This window comes from Sander lucioperca, chromosome 18, assembly GCF_008315115.2.
Source record: "Sander lucioperca isolate FBNREF2018 chromosome 18, SLUC_FBN_1.2, whole genome shotgun sequence".
NCBI classification, from domain to species: Eukaryota; Metazoa; Chordata; class Actinopteri; order Perciformes; family Percidae; genus Sander; species Sander lucioperca.
Genome location: NC_050190.1, coordinates 19,590,961 through 19,608,273, shown reverse-complemented (window position 1 = coordinate 19,608,273; position 17,313 = coordinate 19,590,961). Strand labels below are relative to the sequence as shown.

Below are 17,313 nucleotides of genomic sequence, written 5' to 3'. Positions count from 1 at the left end.
TATTACAGACAACACATGCACGCACACAGATATATACGCATATTGATCACAAGTATAACACTCGGGGAGCAAAACTGAGTGAGAACGATCATACATTTATGTGTTGTAGAAAATGACAGTTAACGATTACCTCAGCATTGTTTTGTATTTTTATTAATTAAATAAAGGCATTTTTCCTCTCTGCTGGTTGTAGCACCTGGGGCCCTAACCCTTTTCCACCAACTGCATTCCAACTTAACATATTTGTTGCCTTAAGAACAAAATAATTTATTACAACAAACAACCTATTAATAAGAAATCAATATAAGATTCCCAGAAGTGTTTTGAGCAAAATGTTAATGAATTTTTAAAAACCTCTTAGGTGAAACAAATTGAAAAACTGAGGAAAGTAAAGAGGAGGGTGCTGGATGCCAGATACACTGAATTAAATGATATGAAAAAGATTGCCAAAATTAGTTTTTCTGTGTGCATACATTAATGAAAGTGTGTGTGTGTGTGTGTGTGTGTGTGTGTGTGTGTGTGTGTGTGTTGATAACTGTAAACATGTATTGATGCATCGTGAGTTTGTGTTTCATATTGCCCCAGGCTCATTTCCTTTTTATTTGACCTCCCACGGAACACCCAAAAGTGCCTTTTGGGTGTTCCGTGTGCAAAATCAGAACAAACGCATTTTCTTTGTGTCATTTTAGGTACAGTAGTCACACATTACAGCATTAAATAGAGGTTGGCTATTTTCATAAATACAACACATATTATGAAGGACAGAAATTCTATGTTTTGAAATTGTCAAATGCCATCTGGCCATTTTGTTGTTGCAACCACATCTTCCATTATATCATGTACAGTACATTGTATTTCAACCTGTTTCAACTGTCTTTACTGATTCACTTTCTCTTGACCCATGCGTCATTTAAACCATCTCTATATATACACACAGTATGTTGTGTTTTAAAAAAGACAGTTTAAAGGTACAATATGTAACTTTTCTGCATTAAAATGTCTAAAAACGACCATATGTTATATATTTTTTGAGTTGTGTAGTTACACTATCCCAAATGTTTCCACCAAATGGCAAACCCAGAGAAATCTGTTATTTTATTTTCAGACACATCACGTTTCATTTAGTCGCCGTCAGTGGCGTCATATAACCTTTCACCATCTAGTTACTCTTCCGTCAAAACACGGGCACCCAGATGCTACGTTCGAGTGCTGGTTGACAAGTAGCTAACATTAATGCTAGCTAATGCTTGGTGGATAACATTATAGTGTTACAACATCGTTCATCACGCTCATAAAGTTATTAGTAGTATGATTGTTTTAACCATGGATAAAAGCAGCACTGCGATGACCCACAAATAAGTTCACTAGTAACGTTAACGTTAGCTGTATAGATAGACGATTAATCTCATGCTAATTTAGCCAGCTAGCACACCCCGCTCTGCCTGCCTCACTCCCCCGGCACCAAGAGACTTCATTCGGGATGATAGCTGACAACATCCGGGACATGTAGCAATAACTAGTTACCGTTAGCCCCAGCCGGTGCCGTGTGCTTACGACGCTAACAGCAGTTTAATGAAGCATCGGGAAACAGAGAATAGCAGACCCAGGCACCCTAGTCACAACATCGGCGATCCATAATGTTAGCTAGCTACTTCTCTGTTAGTGTTACTGGTGTTTGTACCGTAAATCTCCTCCCTGCCGAATTTCTCCCCCCTTCGCGTTTAGCTGTCTTTACAGTTAGCTAGCTAAATTAACCCGACAAAAGGTGGGTTAAGCAACAAAACGAATAGTTAAGATTATAGAAAAGTAAAGGGGGAGATATGGCAGCTGGGAGATGTTCTCATGCTGCTGACAACAGCAATCGAACATCATCGCCGTCGCGGAGAGTCCCCCTGCAATCCCCACCCACACCTGTCTCTCAGCCTCATTGAGTAGCTAGCTAGCTAGTGTTACAACAAACCCCGTCCGCCCGGTAAAATCCAAAAGGTGACATTGGCATATGAAATATACTGTGATAATGTGGTTTTAGCTGCTGGCTAATCATTAGCCAGCAGCTAAAACCTGCTAACGTTAGCCACTAATGTTAGCTTGCTGACTCACTAGCTAACTGGTCAGCTAGCTGCCAATACAGATTGAATCAAGAAAAACGTAATTATGTTGGGGAAACTGCAGCTATTTTATTAGTATGACATGAATAAACGTTACTAAACGTAACGTGAATAAATTTGAATGGGTAAACTCGTCCGTGAACGAGTGTGTAGTGTGTTTAGCAATAAAAACTCCCATAATTCCATGCAACTTCCCAACGTCATCAAACGTCTGTCTTTACCATCCATTGTTTTGGTTGAGAGACCCCTAGCGGCAGAAAGTTACATATTGTACATTTAAAAGAAAATACACTGCTGCCAAGAATTCTTCAGTCATTGTTTTTTCTTCTAGAGCAGCTGGTATTTAATGCTCAACTATTTTTAGCTGCTTTTATAGTCAAACCATTTACTTGCCATTTACCTGCCACTCGCAGGTGAGACACATGCACAGATACACACACAAAGAAAATAGCAGACTGTGAATCTGATACTGCAGCCTAAAATCTATTTGTTTGTACTGCAGGGCATCAGGCTCCATGCAGCCATGTGTGTGTTCTATGCATCTTGGTGCGGACTAAATCGCCTCTCTCTCTCTCTCTCTCTCTCTCTCTCTCTCTCTATCTCTATCTCTATCTCTCTCTTTCTCTCTCTCTCTCTCTCTCTCTGCTTGCAGGAAGATCGCACAGAGCCTTAGTACAGGAGGACACAATGAGGTGGCAGCTCCGCTTGGCTGGCCAGGCATAGCCGGAACAGGAAGAGAGATTACCTCCCATAGGGTCTCTGTAGGTGTGTGTGTGTGTGTGTGTCACATCCTTTTCCAATTAGGAACACATTCACCTCTTTGCCACCAGGGTTATTGGTACATTATCCTCTTTTTGGAAAACACATCCCTACTGAATGCCTGCAGAATTGGACTAAATTTTAAGACATTATGCTGTTAAAGTATTTTAAATACTCGGCAGTACGAACATTGTGAGAAAACATGCTACAGAGGTGTACCTTTCATTAATTGACAACACAGTGTACTGTATTTTGTGATAATAGGGATAATAATCATTTTTAGCTATGCACTAGTCTTGCATTGCCAGACCTTTCTTCACAGTGCTGCGGAGGAGGGTCTGGCTAGTCCACAGAGCAATCCGGGATGGGAGAAAAACGTGCTCTGGTTTATTGCCATTTCTTGTTTTGGTGGAACGTGTACGTTCAAAAGTTGCTTTAGTCGTGCAACAGAAAACTCAGTTTCGACAGATAGTCTAGCTAGCTGTCTGGATTTACCCTGCAGAGATCTGAGAAGCAGTTAACCATAGGAGTTTAGAATTACAACACAAAGAAAGCAGAAGGTTACGGACATCCGAAAGAGTGACATCCGGCGGAATTTACGTGGCAGAATGAGAGCCATCCCCGAAGTGGAATGCCGTGGATATAGATCAGCTATGCACCAATTATTTTTTGAAAGAAACCTCATCAATCACAGCAACTGAACTCCCAAATGATTTTCAACATTTCTTCAACAAGAACACACCCATGTCAATAAAATCAAACCTGTACAAGCTCGTAACATTTGTTGTGCACCTGCCAACTCCACCAGCTTGCTTACAGTTCTACTTTGCTCTGTAATTTAAAGTTTCACATATGCACTGAAATACTCTTTTGTGCACAGGGAGATACAGTTATAATACCCCAGGAGATGATGAGATAGGAAAATGGTATATAAACTGAATATAGACCAATAAACCGAGGAATCCCCACCCCTAGTAATAGTTACCATTTATATGTACTATAATACAGTATATGAGCCAACACATATCCTCAAAACCAACTCTGTTATTCTATATGGACTTCAAACGTATTTATTTTTATTTCAGATAAACTGTACTGCACTGTATAATATGTACAAATACATCCATGGAAGAGATAGTATGTGAAATATGAGTGTTTCAAGCACTCAGCTTCACCTTAGTTGATTTCTACACTTTTCTAAACATCGTCATGCCTTGTCATTGCCATGCCTTTTTGTCATTCCAGACCCTTTCATACCCATCATGTCTAGGAGTTGTTTCCTGCACAACTGCCCCTCATTAACCCTTATTTAGGCACTAGCTATACATACAGTAGCTTCACTTATTTGCATTATTTTGAGCCTTTGTGTTTTGTGTTGTGCTTGCCTGCCTCTCTCCTTTACCTGTTGCTGACCTTGTTTTTGAACAAACAACATTTACTACATTTGTCAGTTCAATTCTTCAGTAATTGAACATGTGGACAATATAATCCTAAACCTCAAGTCAAGTCAAATAAAACGACAGGATGTTGACAAGCACACACTGAGTGTTGAGGTTTACTTTCATAGGGAATAATAGCTACTCTTTAGGCTACTGTCTTTTTCCATTAAAGACCCCCAAGGGCTAGAAAACATGCAACCCTTTCCCTACTAACTAGATTTTCATGATCCTGAATGTATATCTATGAGCAGCATGTAGACAAAGAGACAGATAGAGAGAGAGAGAGAGGCAGACAGACGGGACATGTATCCGGAGGGGAGAGTGGTATTCTGTGAGGATTGATAGACTCCATATTGTGAGCTAATGATCTCCCTAGGGCGCTGGGGAGAAACGATGAAACCAGCTTGCATGACACTGTCACACTCCCTATGTCATGCTGCCACCTTCATCTCTCCCGATCTTTCTCTTACTCTCTGTCTTCCTCTCAACCTCTCTTTGTCTTTTCCTCGGGGAAATGCATCGATTCACCTTTGTTTGTACTGTCACCCACACATATTCAATTGTCACAGCGAGGAACGGAGTTCACCAAACTGATGGAGCTGATTTAGAGGAAGAGGCATACGCTGTCCTCATTTCCCAAAAATGGAACTCCCTGACATCTTTTCTCATTTAGTTCAATCTGGATGAATATTGCCAGAAATGTCTGCAGGAGGTGTTTAAAGCTTACATGAGAGAAGGTTGACAGCAGGTGGGAGATAGCATCATTTGCAGACATTGTTGGAAAAAGATCTTTTTAAACCAATTGTCAGCACTCTTACAATCACAGGCACAATGAACGCATTCGCTGGTTGTTGATGGAAAAGCACAATCATCTCCTGTGATCTGATTCTCATTGCCTTGCCAACTGTCACCGCTCAAGACAAGACGAGGTAAGAGGGGAGGTGAAGACACAAAAGTGTATATGTTTGTTGTTAAGTTTAGGTTGAAATGTTACCACTGAGGCATTATTGTATCCGCCAGTATCTGTATCAATAGTTTCCAACCATAGAGTGTGTTTGTGTGTGTACTGTGCCCATAGACAAATTATGAGACAATGGGCCCCTGGGCACAGACATGTAGAGGGCCCCCCATCCCTCCTACATTAGAGCAAGACACCCAGAAGCAAAACAACATTTTACATCTTCTTGTAGTTTTGTGTCTCTGCGTAGTAATTTTGCATCTTTAAAAAGTAATTTTGTAGTATTTAAGTGTCTCTGTGGTAGTTTGTATGTCTCTTTGTGGTCATTTTGCATCTCTTTGGAGTTGTTGTTGTCTCGTTTTTTATGGGTTCTTTGAAGTCATTTTGTAGTTGTCTGTGTGGTAGTTTTGTGTCTCTTTATGATCATATAGAGCTCAACAGTGTGGTTCCGGAGGTGAAAATCCCATTCATATTCTGCATTAGGATTTTGTGTATTAGCCAAAATGTCTTAACCATCCAAGGTAGATTTACCATGAGCTACAAGTTCTCATGAAATCAACCTTGTTTTAAGAAAAACATGTTTAATTTGCGATGGAGAAGTACTACACTGCCCACAATCTTAAGCGTAGCAGCGACGTCTCTGATTGGTGGAGCTCTCTGTTACCATGAAAGTGTTTACCGCACCCGCAAACCCGTGAACGGCTAGTGAGCTGCTACCACTGAAGTCTATGATCGTTTATGTACACAGTCTTGTTCCTTTGCCTTTTTTTCAATTTTCAAAATGTATTTTTGCGCCGAATTAAATGTTTAATGTTCACAAATCATCTCGCAGTTGGTTGGCTTGCTTCCAGGCTTAAAACTTTTTACACAAGCATATTCTGAAACATCAATGGAGCAATTAAATGGGGAAAATCACTTCTGGAACCGGAGCCTTTAAAAAATGTGGCGGCCGGTCACTGTTAAGCTCTATAGCGTCTCTTTATGTGTCTTTGTCTATGTGTCTCAGTTATTTGTGAGTAAGTGTCTCTGTGGTAGTCTTGTGTCTCTTTGTGGTCGTTTTGCGTCTCTTTATAGTAGTTTTGTGTCTCTTTGTAGTCATTTTGAGTAGTATTCGTTAGCTTGACTTTCAAACAAAAAAGAGTCAAGAGTCACTTTAAACAGAGGATTTGGCCTTGAGGCTCCCTGAACCCTTGGGCCCCTGGTAGGCCTGTTCAGAAATCCCATCTATGGCTGTGCCTGTGGTTGTATTAAAGACAAAATGGTGCCACCACATCACCTCTCCAGTTCTTAACGTGTGACTTGTGCTTCTACCCTCCTCTAATGCTGAAAACAAATAATCTCCTTTTGATGCTGACACCTTGCCATTTTCGGTTCATTTCCAAGTGTCCCGTGAGAGGAAGTCTTGTAGTCTAGAATTACAGTTTTCTCAGCATCACCTCTCTTCACCTCCCCTGAGTTCTCAATCAGATGTACACAGCAAGGCCTTTGTTTTGATTGCTTTGCTGCCTTCATGTTGTTGACTTGTTTTATATAGAGATAGACACTGAGGAAGAGAGAGAGAGTAGGTGAGACGCAGCTTGTGAATTGACTGAGATGTGGTTAGATATAGGCTGAACTATGTGTTGGCTCTGAAATTGCTAAGGCCCATCTTTCTGAATTCCCCTGCTATTTCAACCTTATCTGTGCTGCACTTAAGTGTGGACAAGATTGACAAAGAAAGTGCGCCATTTCAAAAGATGTATGCACCTGGGCTACTTGTTGAGAGTGTACAAACTTCCTCTGTACTTCTGACTCACCATGACATTTTCTGTTAATGGTTTGATTATGTGAGTCATTCTTTTTGTTTTTTATCTGCATCATCATAGAGAAGAAGGTAAAAAAAAAGTGCCATTACAAATCTCAGAGGAAGAATAACATTGATTGAAGGCTCAGGGGACTGAATCTGAGATTCATCTCAGCAGCTACATCTTGACACATGCAGATGCCAGCATGTTGTCCTGTTTGTGCCAAGAAAATAATAGCATTTCTGAGTATCTGGAAAACATATTTTCTTTCACTTGAATGTTTGGTTATTCTGCACCGCAAAGGCAAATACAGGCAAATAAAGGCTTATCATGGCTGTATCAACTATTAAATTTAAGTCATAAATGTTATTGAACGGACCATAAGATTTTTATACGATTTTTACTGTCCAATCACACAATCATCATAGTATAGCCTGTCTGCTGGGATTTGACAGGGTTATTGATCAATGCCAACTCAGTCATTATTTTGCCTGGCTTTCAAACTGGCTTCCCAGATTGTACTCCAGCTTGTAATAAACCACAGCCATTAAATCTAACACCTACTCATGCTTTCATCTGCCAAAAGATGAACCCTCTCAGGCCAATTAACTGCTAAAGCCAATAAAAAAGCAATGCTATTATTACAGTATTTTGCATTTTGATACAATACCTCTTCCTCGTAAGTTCAAATCACAGGAGGTGTCTATTAAAACTTCCAAAGATGAGAACCTACTGGGTCTGGTGCTCGCCTTGGAAAATGGTATAAGAGAAACTAATCAATAGACAGGATATATCCTACATGGGACATATCCTGTGTATTAATGCCTCTCTAATTTGCTGGCTTTGTCATTTCAATACACTGTGAATTGTAGCTTCCTGCAGTGATGGATGGCACAGATTCCTCTCGTTACCAAAATACTGGTGGAAAAATGAAAGAACAATTAGCATACACAGGTTATTTTTGCAGGGCATGAAAAACAAATAATAAATACCATTTAAAATAAATGGTGTGGGTTTGGAGAGTTTCGGTTCCACAATCAAAAATAAAAAGTGACATAAGCCCTTTCCCAATTCCCAGTTTGTGCATCCCTGTTTTCTCTCCTTGATTCCTCTCCTCAGCTCCTCTCTTTGCATTTTAGTCCTGCCCACAGGAGATTCGAGCTGAGGAGTCGAGGAAGAGAATTAAGGAAAGAGGAGTCAAGGCTACAGGCATTTAACAAACATATTTGCCTCGAAGCCGTCTCAAAGCGACATCAATTATATATGACGAGCGGCACAGCTTTCCGTTATTGTAAACGTTTTCATGCGTGCAGTAGTGTCACTGCAACTAATATCTTCGGACATTTAAGCAGCAAACTAATTGCAGTTATAAACTTGACAGAGTACCCAGAACCATGGGCGTAAATCTCATCTAACAGTTTTTTGTAAATTTCTGAAGAGCAATTTTTGAAGGGGACACAAATAATACAGCCACACTTATACTTGTCTTAATACTATCATTAGTGTAGCATGGAGACTTTACCATTATCCTTCTTTTCAGTGTTTCTCTTGATTCAATGATAAAGCTGACTAAACTGACCAAAAAAAACCATTTATTTATTTTTAAGTTGTTTACAACCAAGCCATAACAATACCTTAAAACATAATGAATTATTTTGAAAAAGTGTCCCCATATAAAAGAAATACAATGCTTTTGTACACTTGTTAAATTAGCTGATCATAATGTAAATTAGTGAGCCACTGGTAAAGCTCATCTGCTAACCCTGACGGCCACACACCTCCAAAAATATTAACTAAGCTCAACACACTTACCTCAGACTCTACACCTGACTGTCCCTGGTCTCCTTCCTCAGTTCTTTCTGTCTCCTTTGCCTGTGACATAGTGACGTTAGTATTTCCATAAGCACCCATTCTTATAAAGATGTTACCAAATTGTCTTGATATGGACTTATTGTACTTACTTGGCGTTTTGGTGTACTGAAAAAGGATCTTATGTCTGTTTTTCTTTTCTCTGTCATTTAATCTGGGCAACAACAACACAAATCTTTAACGTCAGATGTCTAAATATGAGTTAGGTTCATAGGTTCACCACGTGGTGTATATATATATATATACATATTATAATTATAAAATGATCTTGCGTTTGCTTTTATTACTTAGACAGATATTTTAAGTATACATCATCATGTTATTGACAATACACAACATGGTTTTTAATGATATTTCTAGGTATGATTTCTCTCTCTCTCTCTCTCTCCCTCTCTCCCTCTCTCCCTCTTTTCTTCTCTATCTCTTTGTCACGCCTCTTTGTTTACATTCCATGGGTAAAAATACTTCACATGTACAACACAAATACAACACTGATGTAGAAACACCTGTTCTGCAATATCTTCCACACTGAACCGTCACTGTGAAGTTCTCGTTTCCTCTGTTGGGTCTGTATTTTAACATGTAGCAACAATGCAGATCTTTATATGCATTAAATGTCAGAAATGTTTTCTACACACAGTAGATCCTAGGTGCTTTCTAAAATCGTATGACTACATCTGGGAACATGACACACTTTTCACCCCTAAGAGGCATGTGATTGTAGGTATCATGCAGTATGTGTATCGGATTTCAGTTCACACAATTTACATGCATTATAACCTCTGCCCCCCCCCCCTCTCTCTCTCTCTCTCCCTTTCTCTCTCACACGCATACATACCCATTCATACTGCTAATACAATCACAGGTAGTTTGTGTGCATCCCTCTGCAGTGCTACCATATCTGCCTAAGCCACTTTGTTCAGTGGATGTCAGATCACACCATGTGGTCTATGTTAAGAGAGAACATTATATTTAAAACACTGCAGGATCTTCTGAAACAACAGGGACACTCAGTTCCTTTGTTTCTTACTTCCTCTCTTCCTCCGTTTTTGACACTAGCCTTCTTGTGATTTTGTGTTTAGTGCGTGGCGACACCTGCTCCTTATCTCTTTAGTTCCTTTTTCCCCCTTCCCCTAGTCTTTTAATATCTCCCCCCACCAATCTTTATGCCTCGCATGCTTTCACACTCCATTTTCCATGCTGGCTCTGGGTATCCCCACTGTGGAGAACTCTGCTTGTTTTGTCTGGGTGTGGAAACAGTATGCTAATATCGCCTCCTTATACCCATTGGGTGGGATAATAGCAGCCATCACTCACTGATGCGGCACAAAAACTGACATTTTGCTCTCCTTGTACTGACAAACAGCATATACCTCCCACTGCTTCGTCACTCTCTCTTTTGTTTCCAACTCTTTTCTCGCTGAATCTGTCCCTCTATTTGCCTGCCTCTTGTCATTTGTCTCTCTGCCTCCAAGTTTCCCTGCTAATCTGTTTTTTTCCACAGTTCAGTCTTTCAAGCTGGTATCGTACATCAAGGCAAAGGTCATAGCCCCTGCAGGATGTTGTTGCAGAAATGGAAATAGCACTTGATTCTAAAAGCTTTACTTCTGATCATTTTACTCATGCATAAATTATTCAGTCAAGTCCTAAACAGAGGGACACATTAAGAGTCATGGCTATACTATTACAACTCAATCATCCTGCAGGGGATTCTTATTGCAGCTCACTGATGGCATTATTGGCAGGACAAACAACAGATACTGTATATGGCCAATATATGTGCCTTTTAATCCAGCAATCATATCAATTTCTTTTCTTTGTGTACATCCCTATGAACTAATAATCACCTTAGCCTTTGGGGTAATTTCCTCTGTAAATGCTTTAAACCTGCATGATCTGATTTCTTGGTCACTTTGGGCCAGGGGAAACAAGCTGTAAAAACAACAGTGACATATCACCTTAAAAAGTTAATATGGTAAACTTATTTACTCATTTACACATCCAGCAGATACAGAACAACATTAGCATTCATTAGTGAATGTAAGTCCAATAGCCACTTTCTTTTAGCTCTGTTTTTGGTCTCCACCAACACCTGAAATATGAGAGAGTTGGACGATAATTCTTTGTGGGTCATCACTATGAACGACACATTACACATTACACATTTGCTCAATTGTTAATATAAAACTATTGGTTATAGCAGCTTTAAAGTTCAGATTTCTACTGATTTCTGGTGAATTTATTTGATCAAACTCCAAATTCATTAAACTAGGTCTGGATTTCTCTCCTTCTTGCATAACGTGTTCTTCACAATAGTCATGGCATTGCGCATAATAGTGCTGAGACCATAGACCATATAAAATATGGACGTAGTCTCAGTGACATCACCCATAGATTTCTGAAGAGCTAAAATGAAGCTCAATGTGGGCGGCATTAAGGAAGTGCAGTTTTTGGCACTTCAGCGTTGGCTTCATTTTTCAGCACCGATGTTGCCTAGTAGTTTCATGCATTATTATCTTTATGAAAAAATAATAATTTACAGGATAATAGAAAAACTCTCACATACACATATTGTTCCCATGTGAGGTGTCATCGTCATTGTGGTTATCAATAAATTAATTAAAACTATGTTTAATAGCAGAACACATGAGATTTCTATCACCACGACAGTACAATACATAAACAGCTTTTGACCTGCTTGTGATTAGCCTTTTTTTTTTTTATAAATAGCTATTTAATTAAAGAACTTATATAAACACTTGACATGAAGGACAACACAAGCAGTGGCAAATGGCAAACAGCAGCCGCTTTCTGTGAGGAGGGCCTCGAGTGGGAGGCATTGTTAACAGGCGCGAGTCTGCAGAAGGATTTCTTTCTCTCAATTAGAATTGCGAAGCTATCTGGCACGTCTGTTCGTCTCACACAGGAATGAACTGCAGAGGCTTATTTGTGTAATTGCTTTGACTGGTGTTGGAGCCCAGGGGTGAGCCCAGCAAAACACCAGAATGACCCGTCTGTTCATTTGCCTGAACTCAGAACGGAGGCCGGAAAACAAACTGTTCTTTGTTTTGTGATTTAATAAGTTTGTGTACGTGTGTTCATACTGCACAACAAGATACTCAAAGGCCTCATTTATATTCTAAATTATATTAGTAATTTCCTCTAAACACTCAAGAACTTGAAGATGATCAATTTTAAACACACTGCAATTACATAATTAAACATTATTACCTTTATAACATAATGCAAAAGCTTTTGCAATTCCCCACACTATTGTGGTTGAGAAGCCATAAGAAGACACATGTTTGATTCCCACAACAGTTCAATAATAGACAAAACACATTGTGATTGCTGTAAATAAGCAACTTAGACAAATATTATATATATATATAAAATATGTCTAAATTGAAAACAGATTTTAAATCGATGAGGGAAGTAGTGAAACACACAAGCCTACTTATTCTCTACCAGCATGTACAGTACACATGTGTTTCTGGGTGAAAGAGCATGAAGAAGCTTATAGAGCTTTCTTTTATTTGTCACAGTGCTCTTTTGTACGGTGGCCCTAAAGTGCAAACCACGGCAGCAAATCCCACAACACAACATCAAATCTCACAACACAACAGCATTTCACCACAACACCACAGCATTAGTAAGACTTAAACGGAAAGCGTAGGTACATATTGGAGACTGAGTCTGTCATTTGCAAATGGGTCTGTGTACATTTTGATCGTTTGTGTTTTTTCATTTGAACCAAGAAACGATCAAACAGAAATAGCATTTTTTTTTTGGGAATTTTTTTCAATTAAAAAAAGGAAGAAATAAAAATATAGAGCCGTATTTCCGTTTTTGGTTTCTGATTTCAAAAACGAGAAACCCAAACTCCAAAAACGCTCTGATTTGCATTTTTAGCAAATTCCTTTTTTTCTTTTCTTCGTTGACTGAATGACATTATGAGAGGTGGGTGAGGTGACACAGAAGTAAAATATTTCAAAATAAAAGCCAAGCGTGTAGAATGGCCATTCTGTAACATCCTCTCGTAATGTCATTTTCTAATTTTTTGAAATCAGAAACCAAAAAACGGAAATACAGCTCTGCATTTTCATTTCTTCGTTTTTGAATTGAAATGAAAATCATTTTTGTCATCATTTTCATGTTTGATTGTCAAATGAAAAAAATAAACTATCAAAATGTATATGGACCCATTTGTAAATTACAGACAGTGCAACCTATCAGGATGAGGATCAGTGTCCAATATGTACCTACCCTTTCCACTTCAGTCTTACTAATGCTGTAGTGTTGTGGCGAATTGCTGTCATATTGTGGCATTTGCTGTGGCATTGTGGGATTTGGTGCCATGGTTGCACTTCAGGGCCACAGTACTTTTGCATCATGCATGAGGTTTTAAGGTGCTAAAACAGCTATTGTGGCAAAGGCTACAATAAATGCACATAAAATGCAGTGTTATTTTCAGAAAAAGGTCGAACAAACACAAATAGGTATTCGCTTTATTTTTTCACAGAAAACTCAAGTCTCCACAGTGGCAGCATTATAGTTTAGCCTTTTCCCATTAACCCAATGAATCCTGGAGCCGATTCGTCTGCCCTTTCAAACTGCTGTCTCCAGGGTAACTAAAGCAGTAACTCTTGCACCTGTTAAGTACTGAACAGAGAGAACAGATGATATAGAAGCAAGACTGCATCTCCTCTATTCATAGATTAATAACCTCCTGTAGTACCAGACCTGCAGCATTTCAGTGGGTGTTGTGCAGTGTTGGTGGGGAATCTCAGACTGATCTCATGAAGTGGTGTATGTATGACCAATTCGTATGCCATTATTGGCGTGTTGTCAAGACGCATACTCGTTTTTTAGCATGTTTATCAATGCCGTTTGGCCTCCATTGACTTATATTACCTTGTGATTGTGAGTGTGAATTGACGCCGTAGCTAGTAGTATGAAAGGGCGAAAATCCTCATAGGGAGATTGGTTGGGGTGGAGGATGGGCAAAACACGGGACTTTAACCCAGGATAGTGGGAATCGCGTCCCGTGTGTGGCTTTGTGTCCCGAGTATGATGTTTCCTTTCCACATTTGTTGTTTTCCTAAACCCAACCCCGTTCTTCTTTTCCTAATCTCAACCGTTTCTTCTTTTCCTAAACCCAACCTGCGTGTGACGTTCCCTAAACCCAACCGTAGCCTCGCGATAACACTTTAGAAAGTGCCACATGGCATGTATGTTTATGCTGTGACGTTGCAGACTGCCGTCTGCAACGTCACAGCGTAAACATACATGCGGATAGCTCAAAATGCGTACAGATAACACCCGTGTGAAAGTGGTGTGTATGTTTACGCAAAGTCATGATATCACGTTGGGAATCTAGCTAAACTGCATTGTATTAAGCAATCAGCTGAACATGTTTGCTGATTTTGATAGGGGGCTGTGATATTTTGCTCTTTTCGTGCGCACATGCGCACACACAGACGAGCCCTCACATACAATGCCTCTCCGTGGTACAGACAAGAGTTCAATATATGTGGGATGAGCAGACGACAGTTTTCTAAGCTCTACAGAGGTTGCCGGTGGGGTTACTGAGAGTCAGTGATCTGGAGCCCCACAATCCCAGAGATGGTAGCTGTTGTGTGGCTACAGCAAGACAGCACCACCCAGCTGCAGGGTCAGGGCACCAGAGACTATGGGTGCTCTCCCTTCGAATGTGACAAATACGATGTGACATGTCAGTGCATGCTCTAGTACATCGCCCTCTTTCACTCATACTGGTGCACTATTTTTTTTTTTACCCCCTCTGTTTCTGTCTCTGGCACCCAAACACCCACACACACACAGGAACAGACACATAAATACAAGAAAAAAAGCTTTCTCTATTCTCTCACAAAACCAGACACAGAAACACAAAGGCACTCAAAGAGAGAAAGGCAGTTACTCACTCTTGCATGAACACACACACACACACACACACACACACACACACACGCACACGCACACGCACACACACACACACACACACACATGCACACACACACACACACACACACACACACACACACACACACACACGCACACACACACGCACACACGCACACATCACTCTACTCCCCCTGTGGCTGTCATCAAAAGCAGCCGCTCTGCCCTACACTATGTAAAAGTAACAGCTTGCTTTTATTCTCTCTGGTCTCAGCTTCTCTTTTCCTCCTGCTCACTCCTCTCCACCGTGATGACTTCCAGTCATTCCACGTCATCCCACCTCTCCGACACCTTTCCTACCACCCAACAGTTAAGTGCATTTGCAGACTGTCTCAGATAGGGCTGTCATATATATATATATATATTCAAAGGCATTTCAAAGCGCATTCAGAGGCTACACAGGGCGTACCTTCACACTGTGGCTTTTATGGAGTCATTTTTCGTTCTTGAATAAGACATTCATTGAATGTAATGCTCTAATCCTTGCTCTCGCATTAAAATGTACTTATGCTTTTCACAGTGGGTCAATACAATATTTGACGTGTCTTCTATGGGCTTAAGGGGATGTCTTTCATTGGAAAAAAGTTATAATTTATTAATTTACTACAACATTTCAAAATGACAAATTTTTAAAATGACACAAGCAGACAACTTCAAAGGGTTCTCCTTCAAACACTGTTGATGATTATAAACTATATTTCTTATTGTAATTCACTGATATATATATTTATATTTTACAATCATAGAGTACATAGCATTTGTAATAGTTATGCATGTTCATTTACTGATGAAGCTACAGTATTTACAGTAATATGTAAGATACATGTCAGTATAAAATAGCAATAATCAATATTATTTGATAGATGGTTTGTCATTTTTGATGTGTGGTTACCATTGTGGAAACCTTTAGAAATACTGATACAACATATAGTATAGCTACATACACACAAATAAACATACAGAGAAACAGATAGAAAACATGTTATGAATAATGATGCACACAAGAAACACAAACATTAAAAGGGTGGTTATGAAAAAAAATTAAATACACACACACACACACACACACACACACACACACACACACCAATTACGACAAATGGAAAACCATACAATGAATTTCCTCCATTGATGCTGTTATGGAAATTGTTTTAAATTCACCTGCGCGTCTGCTTGTCCTCATAACCCCCACCCAGGATCTTAGAATGCTGGGAAGTGTTAATAATATTTAAAGTTAAGCGCCATCTGTTTCCAGGGCCTAACGTGAATACCAATACGGCCGGCAAACGTTGCAATTAATGGAGCCAATATGTCAGGAACACCGGAGAGGCAAGCTTCGAGCCTCCTGCTTCAGGAAAAGAGAGGCAGATGTGATGTGAGCAGAGATGACTTTTCTGTTCTCGGGAGGGAAAAAACTCCTCTTGTCCCCCCTTTCCCTACCTCCATCTGCCCATATGTGCAAGGATCCCCAGTATCATCTTTACTTAGGGGAATCTGCTTTGAAATATATCGGCTTTATAAATGCCTGTCTCTTTCTATTTGAATGTTTTTACACAGAGCCGAGAAGCATCAGTCAGGTGAATGAGAGGCATGCTGTTTTTTTTTCTAAAATAAAAGCAAATTGCATTTGCCCTGCCATACACAGTTTGTCGCCGCAGGGATGTTCTGTTTGTGTTTGTGTCTGTGAAGAAGAAGGCATTTGAATTGTTTGTTAAAAAAAAAGTATTCAGACGGAGAGAATCAGACATTTATACACTTCACGTTACTGACTAATGTGGATGAATTTGAAAATGTATAATTTATGGGTGGAAAGTTTTTTCTAATGCATATCAGTGTTTTCAGATCCTTATTTAAATTTTTCTGTCAACATCAATATCTCTTCTTCTCCTTATTTTAATGGCAGTTGGGTAAACACAAAAGGGTGCTTTGAGGCTACGATGTGGTAAAGAAAACTCAGCTATGTCACCTCCGAGTTTCTCTGGCATTATTTTCATTAGTTTCAATACAGCCAGTCACATAAAAAGGGAATGGCCTTTCTTCCTATTTCACGCCAGGTTATATCTCGAATTCTCACTTTTTAAAATCTGCTCTATAAATAAATGTATACATTTAATTCACTGTTTTATAGTTGTGCAGTCATCACATTAAATTACATTTTTAGACAATTGTATCCATAGTAAATTACATTTGGGGAGCAGTGTCTTGCTATAGAACACGTCAACATGTGCACGAGAAGAACAGGGGATCGAACCACCAACATTACAATTACTGGCCGACTTGAGCTACCAGCAGTGGCAATCTCATTATAGTTGATATCACCTGACAATTATATGGAGCTTAAACAGAGACATTTGAAAACACCTTTCCCCCCTGGCCTTCTATTCACGCTAAATTGTGTGTGTTTTTGACAGCCA

At 39.6% G+C, this 17,313-nt stretch overlaps 1 long non-coding RNA gene across 2 annotated transcripts in view; it reads left to right on the top strand.

Annotated features, from left to right (window-relative positions):
- Positions 1 to 16,920, top strand: part of LOC116057619 — a 61,910-nt gene extending 44,990 nt beyond the window's left edge. The window contains exon 3 of one of the 2 annotated variants that reach the window (XR_004895763.1): positions 16,155 to 16,920. This is a non-coding gene — a long non-coding RNA (uncharacterized LOC116057619). Of the gene's footprint in view, positions 1 to 2,760; positions 3,163 to 16,154 lie in introns of those variants that run through there. The other variant, XR_004106858.2, reaches the window with a different exon arrangement.
- The last annotated feature ends 393 nt before the right edge of the window (positions 16,921 to 17,313 follow it).